The sequence below is a fragment of the Rhinolophus sinicus genome, chromosome 5, assembly GCF_057876585.1.
Source record: "Rhinolophus sinicus isolate RSI-liver-muscle chromosome 5, RSI-T2T, whole genome shotgun sequence".
Classification (NCBI taxonomy): Eukaryota; Metazoa; Chordata; class Mammalia; order Chiroptera; family Rhinolophidae; genus Rhinolophus; species Rhinolophus sinicus.
Genome location: NC_142505.1, coordinates 26518268 through 26534677, shown reverse-complemented (window position 1 = coordinate 26534677; position 16410 = coordinate 26518268). Strand labels below are relative to the sequence as shown.

At 35.4% G+C, this 16410-nt stretch overlaps 1 long non-coding RNA gene across 1 annotated transcript in view; it reads left to right on the top strand.

The window, feature by feature from the left end:
• Positions 1-16410, top strand: part of LOC141567099 (uncharacterized) — a 231428-nt gene that overhangs the window by 138674 nt on the left and 76344 nt on the right. The window contains exons 2-3 of the long non-coding RNA XR_016021435.1: positions 12821-12922; positions 15927-15987. This is a non-coding gene — a long non-coding RNA (uncharacterized LOC141567099). The remainder of the gene's footprint in view (positions 1-12820; positions 12923-15926; positions 15988-16410) is intronic.

Below are 16410 nucleotides of genomic sequence, written 5' to 3'. Positions count from 1 at the left end.
ATACCTGTAGTACAAGGAATAGAGAATTGTTAGCATATGTCTTTGAATAGGCAGGATAGGATAGGGTCTATCATTATTAGAAGGATTGTCTTTATATAGGAGCCTGAAGACTTTATCTAGAGTAACAGAAGGTGGAGTATATCCTGGTATTGGATAGCTGTGGTCATGGGAGTTTGTAGAAATTCCCTAGGATACCACAGACTTCCAAACTGTGGAATTCTGTAGTTTAAATGTGAGAGAACCATCAGCATAATCATTTACAGCTGAACACTTTCACTTTCTGTGACAACTCTCAATTTTACTTTTCATGACTTTCAACTAGCTTATGTATATACTGGAAATCAGCATAAAACATTCCTCCCTCCACTCCAAGAAATCGCATTAAAGCACATCAACTTCTCAATGTTTCTTTTAGACCTGAGAGTTTAAAAGACTTTTTATCCCAACTGAACAAACTGCCTGGTTAAAATTACTCTTGAAGTACCTCTTACAGGATTAAACATCTAAAACATTTAGTGATAAAAATCAACCGCTCCCTTTGTACTGATTGAGTATTAAGAGTTTTCTTTTTCCTGAGACTAGAACTTGATTGACTCAATGAATACGAAGTCCCAAGAACACTTGTAGCAACTAAAAGAAAAAAAAAGAAAAGAAGGAAAAGAAAGGCTAAGAATGAACAAAATATTCTATAATATCTTAGCACCCACGTGGAATTTTCCAAAGATGCTATTAGTTCTCTTTATTATGAATTTTGTTTTCAGAAAGTAACAAAAAAATGTGTCCCTCCTGAAGTACTCATAGTCTTCAATTAGAGCCTTTCCATATTTAGTCACAGAATATCTGCGTTTTTTTTGTCTCCTGTCGTCAATGAAAGCGACCTCTTGCAATAGTCTGCAGTGACCTTATTTTCACATCAGATTGCTTAGCTCAATGTTGGAATGAAAACAGATAATACTACAATATAAATCTGTCCTTATAATAAAAAATTGGAAATGATGAAGGGTGGCAGATGGGTTTCAAACTAAAGGAATCCATTGTCCATGAGCTTTGGCATTTAAAAAGCAGATTCTATGCCAAGGATAAGATGGACATTTGGGACACGTTTGGCCAAGGATCTTGTCCTCATTTCTGTCATTGGGACCATCTTTGTGATGCAGGCTTCCATATACATGCTGCATGGTGTGACGTCAGCCTACCTCCTTTGCCAGGTTGTGCAGACTTTGTGTGGGGCTCTCAGTAATCATCATCATCGTCATCTTCATCATCATCATCACCTAGGTGATTTGCTTGGGTGGAAGCACAGCAATGTTTTCTAACTCTGTATTATAGCCTGCTATGGGGAAATTATTTGAAATAACTGCTTTAACACTGAGCTGTCTTTGATGAAATCTTGAAATTTATTTCTTTTACAAAGAGGACATACATACTCATTTAACATGAAAACCAATCTTAAAAATGAGCTGAAACTATGTTCTTTCCATTTTAACTAAAAAAGTCACATTCTTCACACCTTTTGCTAAATCATGTCTAAAGAAAATCCAATATAGTGTTCTCAGAAAGGAACTGGGACTGTTCATGGCAATGTCTGGAGACATGTTTGCATGTCACAGTGTGGGAAGGGGTTGCTCCTTGACCGTGGGAGGTAGTACCAGAGACACTGCTCAGCATTTTACAATGCATGGGACAGTCTCCCCCACCCCCCAAAATAATTATCCTTCCCCAAATGTCCATGGTGTAATACTGAGGTTGGGAAACCCTCTGTAAGTAGATAATCATGTCAGATCTTCGTACCACGTCCTAGTGAGTCCAGAAAAAGTTCATTTCCCCCTCAAATACTCAAATAGATCTTCAGTAGATTTCCACCTCTAATGCAGAATGTGAAACGACACAAAAGACCTTCACTGTGGTAACACCAAGGAAAATATAGATAATGTAAAAGTCACACACGTTTATGTGACTATTTCAGAATTCAAGACGCAAGAAAGCCTTGGTGAACTGATTTCCAGAGAATGGAACCCTGCACAGCTGATCAGCGAGCCGCAGCAGGTTCTGGGGCAAAATTGTGTCTGGATATAGATAGATGATGAAGAAAGCCTGCCAGACACCTAAAACTTTGAGGCTGAGAAAAAGACAGCCAAGCTACTGGTAGCAATAGCTGGGAGCAGGTAGGATGGATAGGGGTCTGGAAAATACCCAAACACAATACTTAACAGTTTCCATGGAACAACAAAGCTCCCTGCTTCTCCTTTCTTCTAATTTTTATGAGAAAAATAAAATGAAAGTAGGACTAAGAAGCAGAAAGAACCCGGGCATTCTCACACACTCTCCAAGTGCCTGGAACAACTGAACCAAATCATTCAGCCTCTGTCCATCCCTTTCTTGGCTTCAAGCCCAGACACTGGTTAAAAAAAAAAAAAAAAAAAAGTCTAGTCCCTGGATGACAATAGGGACAGCACCGTAAGAAAGGCAGCAATAACAAGAGTGGTGGGTGGTCACTCAATTTTCTTAACATTGTGGCTCAGTCACAGACTCATGGTGAAATGTCTTTACTTTAGCAAACAGATGACCAAAAGACTTTCCACTCTCAGGGAACAGTAACAGTCGTAGTAGTATTAGTAGCAGTAGTAGTAATAGTAAATTGGCAATATTCCTCAGCCTCTATTATTCTTCCCTAGATAATATCCCTATGCTATAAAAGAAAAAAAAAATTGCAAGACATACAAAGAAGCAAGTAAAGAGAACTTATGTTCATAAAATAACATTTGCTTAGACTAACCTACAAATAACACAGGTATTGAAAGCAGTTGACAAGGACTCGAACATAATTTTTATGGACATGTTGAAGAATTTGAGAAAAGAAGGGAAGCATGAAAGAATAGACAGAGAAGTCCATTAAAGAAGTGGAAACTGCAAAAATAGCAAAAAAGAAAATCTAGATATACATCAAAATATATGAAATTTAAAAATACATTAAATTAATAGCTATAAATAACAGAAGAACTGTAAATAGCTCTGTAAATAACAGGATAAATTATCTTAAAAACAGATCAATAAAATTATCTGAAATGAAGAACAGAGAGAAAAAAGATTTAAAAAGAGCAGAGCACATATCAGCTGTGGGATCAAATGATCAGACAGGCACACTAGTATTAACAGAAGGAGAGGAGAGATTGGACCTGAAAAAATTTTGAAGATAAAAGAGTACATGCTTTATGTTTCAATTTATCTGAATTTCAAGATTGTTTAAAATTCATTATATATTAATTTATAATATAACAATTTATAATATAACACTTATACTATAAATACATAATATAATAGTTTTTAATAGTATTTTATAAATATACAGAGGGTGCCAAGAAAAACGTATACACCTTTTAAGAAAGGAAAACTGTATTAAAATTGTAATAGTCAATATATACCGATAATAAAATATGAATACAAGTCACGTTTGACTTCTGAATTAGAAGAGGTGCTCAAAGTGGTTACTGTCAGCGTCCAGACACTTCTGATTATGGGAAACTACTGCTTGAGCAACGTTGACCAAAGTGTTCACTTGTATACATTTTTTTGGCAATTGGAATACTGGTTTTGGAAGTAAATAGACTGGAAATGATCATTAGGGAACTTTCTAGGACAATTTCATGGCTCTATATTTTGATTGGGGTATTGGCTACAGGATGCACATATTTGTCAATGCTCATTCTATGCACTTAGTATGTATGCATTTTTCTCTTATCTGTGATTTTAAAACGAAATAGTAGTGTCAGAAGCCAATACTAGATACAACTTCCAATAACACGCCTAAGTTATAAAGTACTTTAAAAAAGAATTTCTGATTTCCTTTTATTCCTAAATTTTTTCTGTATGCTACCTGAATAGCTATGAATACAGGCCTTTCCTATTATATTATAATTAACATCTTACTACACTTCCATAATACAACCCCTTCCTGTGCACATGTACTGAATACAGTCCCTTTTCGCACACACACCCCTGGGGAAAATCAGAATACAGTCATGTACCTTTATCCCCAGACTTTAGTATGACAACAGAATTTGAAACTTGGAAGACCACTTTGAAAATTTGCTATTCTTTGATAAAATCAGAACTTTGAAACTTTGTGCCTTCCGGTTTCAATAGCTTTTTCCTACTTAAAAGTTTTCTGTTAAATATTTTTGAAGTATAATATACCTATAGAAAAGTGTACAAAGTATAGAGCTTGATAAGTTTTCACAAAGTAAGTACATGTGTGCAACCATCATCTATTTTCAGAAACAGAACAATTTAGAAGCCCGGATCTGCTCAAATGTAGTCACCATCCCACCTGCAAGGGTAATTAATATCCTGATTTCTAAAAGTGTATTTGAGTTTTGCTAAGTTTAGTACTTTTATATTTATGGGTCTATATACTATGTGCCATTTTGATCTGACTTCCTTTGTTCAATAATACATGTGTGAGAGTCGTATTTCTGTGTAGTTGATTACTTAGTTTCATTGCTATATGGTATGCATTGTAGAACTACCTGATATTTATTTCTAGTTAGAGAAAATTATGAATAGTGCTGCTATGGATACTCTAGAGCATAAAATGTCTTTTGGCAGACAGTTATGTGAATTTCTATTGGATATGTACTTGAGTGGAATTGATGGGTTATACAATATACATATGTTTAGCTAATCAATTTTCCAAAGTGATTGTATCAAATTATACTCTCATAAGTAGTATATGAGAGTTATGGTTGTTCCACTTCAAAGCAACAGTGCGTGTGATCTGACTTTTTCCTTTCAACAGTTCTGTATATGCGTATGTGTGTGTATACGTTTTATTAAGGTACAATCAACATGCAATCATCTTCACATAAAATACACCATTTGCTACATTTTTACAAGTATACAGTAGTCCTCTTTTATCTGTGGACGATAACAACTACCAGGAGAGTTTAGCTCCCATCTTCATGAGACTAAGTCTCCAAAAACAGGCACTGGTTTCTGAAATCAATATGCTGACATTTATAAAACTCTTCTCATGTGCTAGTAGTACTCTTCAAATCATGTTTAATATGTTAAATATTTAATTCACAGAAAAATCCCATAAGATCTGCACTATTATTAGCCCTGTCTGTCAATGTGATTCTCAATCAGAGGCAATCTTACCCCCAGGGGACATTTGGAAATATCTGGACAAATTTTTGATTATCAAAACTCGTGAGAGGAGTGGCAGTGACATTTACTGGGTAGAGAGGCCAGCGATTCAGTTAAATATCCTCTAAGTCACAACAAAGCTTTCCAAACAAACCTTGATAATAAATGACGAAACAAGACAAAAAAAAGCAAGTAACTTGCCCAGGACTACACATCAAGTAAGAGGGAGATTATGCCAGAGCCTCTGCTTTTCCACCGCATTGTACCTCATCATTAAAGTTATCACAAGAAACGGGTTCAACAGGAACAAAATACAAAGATAATAGTAAGAACAGGGTATGTGTGCACACATGCACGCACACGTGTGATGGTGGTACAAAATATAAAGCGTTAAGTATTCAGCTAAGAAATATGTTTATCAAAAGAGCAATACAAAATGTCTATACTTATTAACAAGATGGAAATTTTGGAAATTAATTTTAAAAATATATCAGAATGAGGTTAGGTTTGGTGTTAGTTATTATGGATTTAGACTAGGGTGCTGAGACTAAAGAGATCGTATTAAACTAAGAGTGTGAAGAAGGAAAAAAACAATGAAAAGGGCTTGATGGATGAATGACTATTCCAAGTAAAGGAAAGAGAAGAAGTGAAAAAGAAAAAAAAGATTTTGCTATTCTAAACTACAGGGGCTAGGAGGATTATGGTACAATATATAGAGGTGGGAAAATTGAGGGAATAAACTGGCTTGGAAAAAGAAGCATTGATATCCAAACAATGCTGTCTCATAGCCATCTGGGCATATAGGGTGTAGGCTTAACATAGTTTGGTTCCAGACTTTATATATCCTGGTTTGCCTCAGAAAGTCCCACTATAAGCCTTTGTGTGGACATGATTTTTAATATTGGTCCTTTTACTTATAAAAGTGTCCTGTTTGGATAATAAATTATGCAGTTACCCTAACAGGAATACAGTAAGGTGTGAAATCTTGTAATCCTCTGGTATTTCCAGATGATGGTAAGCTTGAGAAATAATGCTAGAGAATCTTGATAAATACTACCATGACTCAGTGGTACAGATCATCTTATCAGCAGACAAACTATATACCTCAGAATGTGGGACATCTCTTCCAAGGTCACAATTAAAATCTGGAAACTAAATTGTTGGTTTTTGTTTTCCAAGGACATGAAAATGCTGTACTTCACATGCAATTAAGTGGGGGTGGTGGAGAGAAGAAGATAATACTAGAAATATATCTTCTATGATGGATCACTGTTGGGGGCATTCATTTAACCAGACAGGGATGGGAAATGTAAACAATGTGTCTGAGAATAGCTTTAATTTATATTATCTTTAACATTGAAAAATAACATCTGTACTATACCTGTATGAGGAATTAGTCTCTACCTGAGTTTAGGAAAACTTGACCGTCTTGACACAACTTTAAACTTTATTTGACCCTAAATTGTTTAAAGTGAATTTTAAAACACAGAAACGGATATCTCTCTGGTTGCTCTCTGACTGTGGAATGTTTTCGGTCAGGCAGAATATTGGAAACAGAGGAAACTAATTTTAGCTTGATAGATTATAATACTATACCTTCAAATCATTCTTATTCTTGCATACTTTACATATTGCATCTGTTTAGGGACCTTTCTCAGTGGAGCAGTATGCAAACCAGATACAGACTTGGGAGGATGTTAGAAACACCAAGAAGGTCCTATGGACTTCATTCAGCTGAGTACAAAATTTAACATCTCGATCCCAGTTCTGCTACTGCCTTGTAATATCACTCAAGGAAAGATATCTCTCATTCCCTTTGGGCTCCAATACGCTTATTCTTAAGTATTAAGAATGGGAAGCATCCTGATATCAATTGTAGGAGTCGAACATATAATTAGCTAGTTCACTTCAATGAGTTGAGTAAATTTACAAACACAATGTAAACTACAATTAAACTTTGGTCAAGACACACATAATTCATCTTTAGAAATGCCATTGACATCTGTAAATTTGCAAATTCTGCTCCAGGTGTGTTTTTTGTTTGTTTGTTTACAAAATCTTTGGAAGGTATGTTGGAAAGATGCTCTTTTCATGCAGCCTCTTCACCTGAAATGGCTGCTTTGGAGCTAGCCAAATTATTGTCTCTAGCTCGTAAATTAGTACTGTCCCATGACTCTATAAAACCCTGCCTCAGTTCTTAAAAATTTGATAGTAACGTCATACATTTTCATTTTAGAAAAAAAAAAAAAAAAAGATAAACAGAAAATTTTAAAATAAAATTACCTGTTAAATCATTACTCAGGAATCTCTTTTAACACTGCATTGTATATACCTTGTCTCATTTTGGGGAGTAGATTTGTAAGTGATATGAGTTTATATATGTATATCATTGTGTATGCATCCTACATTTTCTGATTAACGTACCCTTTCACTATCTAAAACAAGTTTGATTCACATCTTTTCCATGTCTTTAATTTTTTAATGCTATGTCTACCTCTTTGTTCTCAGCAAATGACCTCACCTCTAATATTGAGGAACAAGAGGCCATCAATTGGAAATTATCTCAGCTTCTTGCTACCGGGCCTACAAATTTGACATTTTTGACTATTCTTTCCTTTTTCATCCAGGTAAAATGGAGAGCATGTCAATTTGCCTTCCATGACAATGGATCCAATTGTGCATATTCTCAGGAATCTCATAACAATTATTCTTTCAGCTTCCTCTTCTTTAGTTGATTCACTCACACTGACATTTCAGTGTTTTGTTTTTTTTTTTAGATGTGCAGAATGTTGTTTTCATAATAGCTCTCAGAGGCATATTTGAATTACTCATACTCCTCAGTTCATGACTACAATCAATAATTTCACAATTTCTTCCTTTAATCCTAAACTAGTTCCCCTCCAGACAGGGGGGACTTCTCCAATCTGTTTATACCCCCACACAATATTATCCTTATATACTTGTAAAATATGTAGTGTATTTGTGTTGGAATTTTCTGCCTCATATTAGAACCAAAAATAGTATTATCAGATGCATATGAAAATATTAGTTTTATGAATAGTAAAAAAGAAGTAGGTAGAGATTTTGGCCCTGGTGTGAAGCCAAATGGACTTGCTGACAGTCTTCTCCACATACCACCCTTTGTTATCTTTTCTTCTCTTGCCTTTTTGCACAGGTTGGGGCTGCCAATGGGATCTTAAATCAAAATTGTGAGATTAGACATCCTTGCCCTGTTCCCAATCTTAGAGAGAGAATATCTGTTTTATCATTATTTAAGATATTAGCTATAGGTTCCTTTATATGTGCTTTTTTTTGTTGTTAGATTGAAAATATTTCGTTTCATTCCTAGTTTTATAGAAAGTTTTATCAGGAACTTGTAGATTTTTGTCTAATGCTTTTTCTGCATCTGTTACAATAATTATATATTTCTTTATTCGTCAAATTGTTAATATGGTGAATAATATGGATCAGTTTTCATGTGTTAAATCTATCTTGCATTTGAGGGATAAACCATGTTTGGACATGCTCTAGTAACCTTTTTATGGATTGCTGGATTCAATGTCTAACATTTTGTCCAAGAATTTTTTTTATCTATGTTCATGAGGGATATTGGTGTATAGCTTTGTTTTCCTATAATATCTTTGTCAAGTTTTATGTAGAGTATGACTAGGAGCACAAGATGATTTGGAATGTGTTTTTCTTATCTTCTGTTTTCTATAAAGGTTGGTATGGAATTAGCATTATTTATTTTTTAAACGTTTGTTAGCAGTCCTGGGCCTGCAATTTTCCATGTGTGTTTTATAAACCTTTTAGTAGCTATAGGACCTGGAAAGATAACTTCTCTTATCATTCATATTTTTCTACTAGATTCTTAAATTAGAAGCTTAGATGATTGATTTTAGCTCTTTTTTTCTTATCTAACGTAACTGTTTAATGATATGTTCTTTCTAAAATCTGCTTTAGCTGAATCTCACATTTTTATTTATTTTCATTTAGTTTAATTTTTGTCTAATTTTCTTTGTGGCTTCTTCTTTGACCTACGGGTTATTTAAAATTTTTTTGTTTAATTTCAAAAGACTTGGCAATTTTCCAGATTTTAGTCTCATGTTCATTTCTACTTAAATTTCATTTTGGTCATAGGTAGGTCTCCTATATCTCTCAGTCTTTGCCAGGTGACCTTATGTAGCATGTGTCCAGTGGTGCAGTCTCCCTTATCACCTGTACATGTGTTGCAGGAGTGTCCCTTGTGTGTTTTGTGTATAGATCTACCTAATACACAGAAGCAAACACAAAGGGGCAGCCAGAACGAGGAAACAAAGAAACATGTCCCAAATAAAATAACAGGAAAAACCTACAAAAAAAGAACTAAACGAAATGGAGGCAACCAACCTAACAGAAGAATGCTTAAGAAACTTAGCAAGAACTTAAACAAGAAGATATTAAGCATAAAGAAGGACATAGAAATAATGAAGAAGAACCAGTCAGAAATAAAGAATACAATAACTGAAATGAAGGATACATTGGAAGGAATCAATAGCAGATTAGAAAAGCAGGAGAGCGAGTCAATGATTGAGAAGACAAGGTAGCAGAAAACACCCAATCAGAACAACAAAAAGAAAAAAGAATTGACAACAACAAAAAAACAAAGATAGTTTAAGGGATCTTTGGGACAACATTGAGTGTAACAACATTCACATCATAGGAGTACCAGAATGAGAAGAGAAGTTGTAGGGCATCGGGAACCTATTTAAAGAAGTAATGACTGAAAACTGAAAACTAAAGGAGAATGAACAACACACACAGACTGAAAGTAAAGGTATGGAAAAAGATATTTCACACAAATGGAAACAAGAAAAAAGCTGGGATAGCATTTCTTATATTGGACAAAATAGACTATGTAATAAACAGTGCAATAAGAGATACAGGAGAGCATTACATAATGATACAGAGATCAATCCAGTAAGAGGACGTAAACCTAGTAAACATCTATGCACCCAACATAAGAGCACCTAAATATGTAAAGTAACTATTGACTAGCATGAATGCAGAGATTAACAGTAACACAATCATAGTAGGGGACTTTAACACCCCACTGACACCAATGGGCCGAACTTCCAGACATAAAATCAAATAGGAAATGGTGGCCTTAAATGATACAATAGGCCAGGTGGATTTAATTGATATTTTTAGAGCATTTCACCATTAAGCAGCACAATATACATCCTTTTCAAGGGCACATGGAACATTTTCCAAGATAGACCACATGCAAGGACACAAAACAAGTCTCAATAAATTTAAGAAGATTGAAATTATATCAAGAGTCATATAACAATGATATGAAACTAGAAATCAATTACAAGAAAAAAACTGAAAAACACAAACAAATGGAGGCTAAATAATATGTTACTAAATAATGAATGGGTCAACAATGAGATAAAGAAAAAAATTAAAAGATACCGTGAGACAAATAAAGATGAAAACACAATGATCCCAAATCTATGTGACACAGCAAAAGCAGTCCTAAAATGGAAATTCATAGCAATGCCATTCATTGTAAGGCAAACAACAACAAATCAATAAAACCAAGAGCTTGTTCTTTGAAAAGATAAACAAAATTGATAAATCTTCCCAGACTGATCAAGAAAAAGAGAGGACCCAAATAAATAAAATCAGAAATGAAAAAGGAGATGTGACAATGGACACCCAGGAATACAAAAAAATTAAGAAGATACTATGGGCAACTACCAGGTAGTAAGTGTTGCTACTCAGCAAAAGGCACAGAGCACACTGAGATCAGCTGCCACCTGCCTGGGGCCTACAGACACCACAGAACTGTCCAAGAAAGGCTGCAGTTCAGGCCAATGCCAGCTGCTGAAAGAACTTCCAGCGGTGTGTGAGTTGGGTTGGTCAGGGTCCCAGAGAGTTACTAGGAGCAGAGTTCATCAAGCCAATGCAGATTCATATTTGACAGTATGGGGCAGAGGTCAACACAAAAAAGATGGCACCCATATGCCAGCTACACAGGCAGACGGTTCAACACAGAGACAATAGCATGTGTTCCTCTAGCCTTTGCCATGAAGCCACGGTTTCTCCCTGTATGTCTTTGGCACCTCCCAAGCCTCTATTTCTCTGCCAGAGCCCAGGATGAGTGCCTGGGCGTGACACAGTCTGTCCACAGGCCCTTTAAGAAGACACCTAAGTTTCCAACAGGACTCCTATCTTAATAAGATTCACCTTCTGCAATCATTCCAGTACTTATTCAGTGCTCTCATGAATACTTTATTCAGTGTGGCAGTAATAAAACGGAGTGCAATTATCCAAAACCACAAATTTCCACCTACCAAGGTTGGCCTGGTTATTGCCACTATTAAGTTCCTAAATTTCCAGAACAGTGATCAGCCTTGAAGTTGTGGAATGGTACAAACACCTGAGAGGGACCAGCAAGTGCCCAGTGGAAGCATGATTATACTAGACCCCTTTTGTCATAGGAAGGGCAGTACAGATTTTTTTCTTATTAGAATAATAGCTATTCTGTTTAGGATTTTTTTTTTTTTTTTGGCCTGCCATTTTTCTGGACTTAGTACTTAGTGCACCATAATGATGCGATCAATATATCTTCCAGAAAACCCTTATCAAAGTGAAGGATGTAAGGTAGCGAGAATATTCCTATGAGTTTCAGTACTCACATATACTATCACTCACAAATAGCTGGCCTTTCGAAATGGCTCAGTTAAACCTTAATTTCAGTGCCAGCTGGGAAACATTACTCAGCCAAGTGAGGGAGGTTGTGTATACCCTGAAAAAGAAAAAAAAAATGGTGCTATGTTTTCCCTAGTTAAAATATACATTTAGTAATCAAGGATCAGAGATGGGGTGGTGCCTTTTACATTTATACAAAATGACCCATATTTTAAATATTTAGTCCTGTCCTCATGAATATTGTATCTGCTGGGTAAGTTTTATTGACTGATAGATTGGAAGCTGAGGCTGCCATTTGGCTACTGTGTTCTCCTTTTAAAAAGGGGGAACGGTTAAGGCATTGAGAGTGGTGATTGACATTTACCTTCAAGGGAAAACACAGTTGCTTCCAGATACAGCGGATAAGAGGATATGGTTGGAGCTTAGCTATTCCTCATGCTTCTCTTTGTGCTTTCAATCCCAGTGGATACAATTTTTGGAAAACTCTACAAACTTACATAGGTAGTATCAAAAGCATATACGCCTCTGGGGCATGAATGTTTGGGTCACATCTATCTGCAAAAACTCCTGACCAACCCGGGGACTGGCTAAAGGACAGAGATATATGGAATATGTTGCAAAAAAAAAAAGTGAAAAATTTGGATCTACAGCCTTGTGAGCAATTGACTAAATAAAGGTCATAGTATTTACTGCTATTTTCCTGCTTCCTCTATTATTCCTTATTTTTCCTTTTGACTAATAGCCTATCCTAGATTTTTGAGTTGTGGTTATATTTATCCTGTCATCTGTAGATTGTAGAATAACAATATGGAATAATGAAATTAGAAAAGAGGTGGACGTCAATCAGAGGACCAGTGCTAAAGCCATCGGCAAGAACTGTGTCATCATGCGCATCTTTTTGGGACTAAGGATAAGAGTTTGTTTGCCCAGCATTATTTCCCTTTCTTTTAGTAATGAAATGCTTCATTTCTTGTAGGGATTACACTTGCTCTATTTCATGAGGTTCTGGTGGGATCTGCAATCTTCTGGCACGTGAACTGAGTGAGGACATTCGGATAAAACAAAGGCATCTGAAATGGTGAGTCTCTAGAGCCCCACCACAAGGCTGCAAACAGTTGGAGCTCAGACCTTGCAGCACCCTGAGGAAACTCCCTATTGTTTTCTCCTAACTAGTTCTCGTGGCTTCTTTGCTTTCTCTTCTTTCTGAGATTTTATAAACTCTTGGAATTTATGAGCTTCCCAAAAAACTTTCAATAAATTCACTTTGGCTAAGTTAGCCCAAGTTTGGGACCAAAAGGTCTAACTGGTACCTTTTCTTAATCTATTTCACAGGCTTTTATACCCTGAAAGCAATATTGAATCCTGTTCTTCAGGCTTTCTCTCTTTTTGTTCTTTTATCGAAACAAAATCAAAGGTAATGTTAATTAGCTGGGCAAGTCATTCATCGCTCTAGGCTCAGAGTCTTCATGTATAAAATAAGGTAATTTTGTACCCTACCTAGCTCACAGAACGGTTGTGAAAATTAAATTTTAAGCAATATGAGAACATATTTAGAAGGACATAAGGTATAATCTATAGCACTCATGGGCATAAGCCTAATTAAGACAAGCTTTTATTAGAAGGCTATTTCCCTAGGTTTATCCTCTCAGCACCAGAAGTTTGCTGATAAATAGTTAGGTACAGTCTGGATAGCCCAGGTTGTATTCATTATAAGACTGTCTCCTATATAAAGGCTTCCACAATGACTGTCCATTTCTTCCTTCCCCCAAAACAATTTCTTTTCCTGTGCTTTGCCCTATATTTTTACAGCATTTTGCACTAACACTACCATAATCTTTACCACACTTAGTATTAAATACTCGTATGTCTTCCTTTCACCTGTTAGTGATTGAACGTTCCCAAAAGACAGTAACCATGTCTTAGTTATCACTTGTCTACATTCAGTTTTCAATTAATTAATAAAAAATAAAAATAAAGATTCAGAGAACAAAGAAAAGCCCAAAGTGGTAATATTAACATTCCACTTGCATGCTTTGATAACTTTCCAACACCAGACATGGTGTTCATAAATGTTACACAATGGAACTGCTCTTACCAGGAGATGGATGCATGAAACTCTTCAGAAAGTATTACTATAAGTCATAATAGGGACATTTTTCAAAAGAGGAGGTAGTTGGTAGTTAGGTTTGTAGGTAGTAGGTAGTTCAATTTTAGGGCAGATATTTTGTTGAAGAGTTGGATAGAAAGACCAACTGTTCATGACATCAGGACACATTACCAGTGCTACTGGGTGTACTACACAAAACAGTCGTCACCCAGATGCCCCCAGAATTACCATCAGAACACTGAGAGGTTTATTACCAGAATAAATAATTCTTCTAACATTGGTAGGAAGCTCTATCTGAGCAAACTCCAACCATTTATGGACAGCTAGGTAAGTAGTTTTTCTTAGGCACTGCTTTCTAAGAGACCATAGGTAATGTAATCTCTTGTGCTAATTTTCATAACGTATAAGAGGGTTTCATTGATACTGTGCATGCGATTTTGGTTCATTGAGACCAGGGTCCTATAAATGGGGGAATCAGTGTTATTGCACAGAGCAAATCATTAAGAATCATATTAAGAAAAGGGTGCTAGTTTAACTTCTTAAATAATGTTTACATAAGTTTTAAGTTCAAAAGTGGAATCCCAATTTAAGTAGCTTCTCTGTTTCATTAAAGGGCATAAGAACAGTTAAATTATATCATGGACCTGCCAACGTTTTATTTAATTTCACGCTAAAACCAATCTGAAACAATCTTTATCTCTAAATATTTTTCCTAAGAATTCAAGGGAAGTTATGTTTGAATGGGAGGGAGGCTGGGAATTTTTTTTATTTGAATTTAAAATTTCTATTTCAGTCCTATTTTTGTTCATTGTAATTCAGAGTGTATGTATATTGCTATCATAAGTTTGTGAAGCACTCTTGAAAATCAATGGTGATTTTTACTCACTGCCTTCGTAGAAAAAAAAATGTTGTCCTATGCAAATTAAAATGAAGATAGTTTCATAGAATGAAAAGGGCTTTAGAATTAGAGCAAACATAACTTCATATCTAGGCTCCAACGGTTAGTTACTGTATTATTTAAGTATGTTGCTTGACTTGGCTCTCAGTTTTGACATCAACAAAGTGAGAATGTTTTTGAAAGCCTATTAGAATTTCAGAAGAATTAAATAAAAATAAGTAAATAAATAAAGATGTGGCTCCCAGTAACAGCTGATTATATAAATTTATTTTGACTTTTCCTATTATTTTCTAAGAAAGGGATGGAAGGCAAACAAAATCATAGGGTTCGAGGGCAAGCAGATGGCAGAGCAGCCCCAGATCACTGGAAAGGAGAATAAAACTAATGTGGAACTACATTTTAAGTTTTCCCATATAATGGTGGAGCAGGAGTGAGAATGAGAGTCCCTTGAATCCTGTGTGATATGCAAATGACTGCCTGTCAGTTGCACCATGTCTGACATCCAGGGACTCCTGCATGTGCAAGAGCTCTGTTACGTTCAATGATTAACTATATATTTCTTGACATTTGTTTTATGAAATATTATTTCTATTTAAAATGTAGAAAATATGATTAATGTGCTTCCTTTTAACTTTCATGATTTGAGAAAAAAGCCTGGTCTATATAACATTAAGAAAAATGAGTGTCAGAAGTTTTAAAGGAGGGAGGTTTCTCTATTCAAATCTTTTAATCCATGTAGTAAGTTAGTAATGTGATTCTTTTTTAAAAAAAAAAAATCAAATTCACTAAACATCTATCCATGCAAAATCCATCTTTTGTTTAATTTATTGTATTATTTTTTTCCAATTCAATCCATATCTTCACAATCTTTGACATGGATATTATTTTCTATTGTTGCTGTAACAGACTACCACAAATGTGGTAGCTTACAATAACATAAACGTATTTATCTTACAGTTTTGTAGGTTAGATGTTTCACACAGGCTCACTGAGCAAAAATAAAAGTCTTTTGGAAGCTGCATTCTATTCTAGAGGTTATAAGGATAAAGAAATAATTTACTTCCTTGCCTTTTCCAGGTTCTGGAGTCCTCATTCCTGGACTCACAACCCCTTTCCTCCATCTGCAAAGTGCACAATGGTGAGTGGAATCCTTTTCACATAGCATCACTCTTACCTCTGCTTCTGCTTTCTTGTTACACTTTTAAGGACCTGTAAGATTATATTTGGCCCACCCAAAGAGTTCAGGATAATCTCCCAATCTCAAGGTCCTTAACTTAATCATACTTGCAAAATTATTTATGCCAAGTAAGTTGACATATTTACAGGTTCCAAGAATTGTGATGTGGATTTTTTTGAAGGACAATACTGTGAAGCAGCTGTCCTTGTTTTTATTCTCTCCTTATTCTCCATCCCTCTCTTTCACTTGGTATACTTTAGTGTGTATTAATTTACTTCATTACATCTAAATGCTGCCTGGTGTTCTTTCTTGCACATCTACCATATTTGACTTATCCATTCCCCTGTTGACAGACAAGTAGGTTGACAATACTTCCTGCCAGAA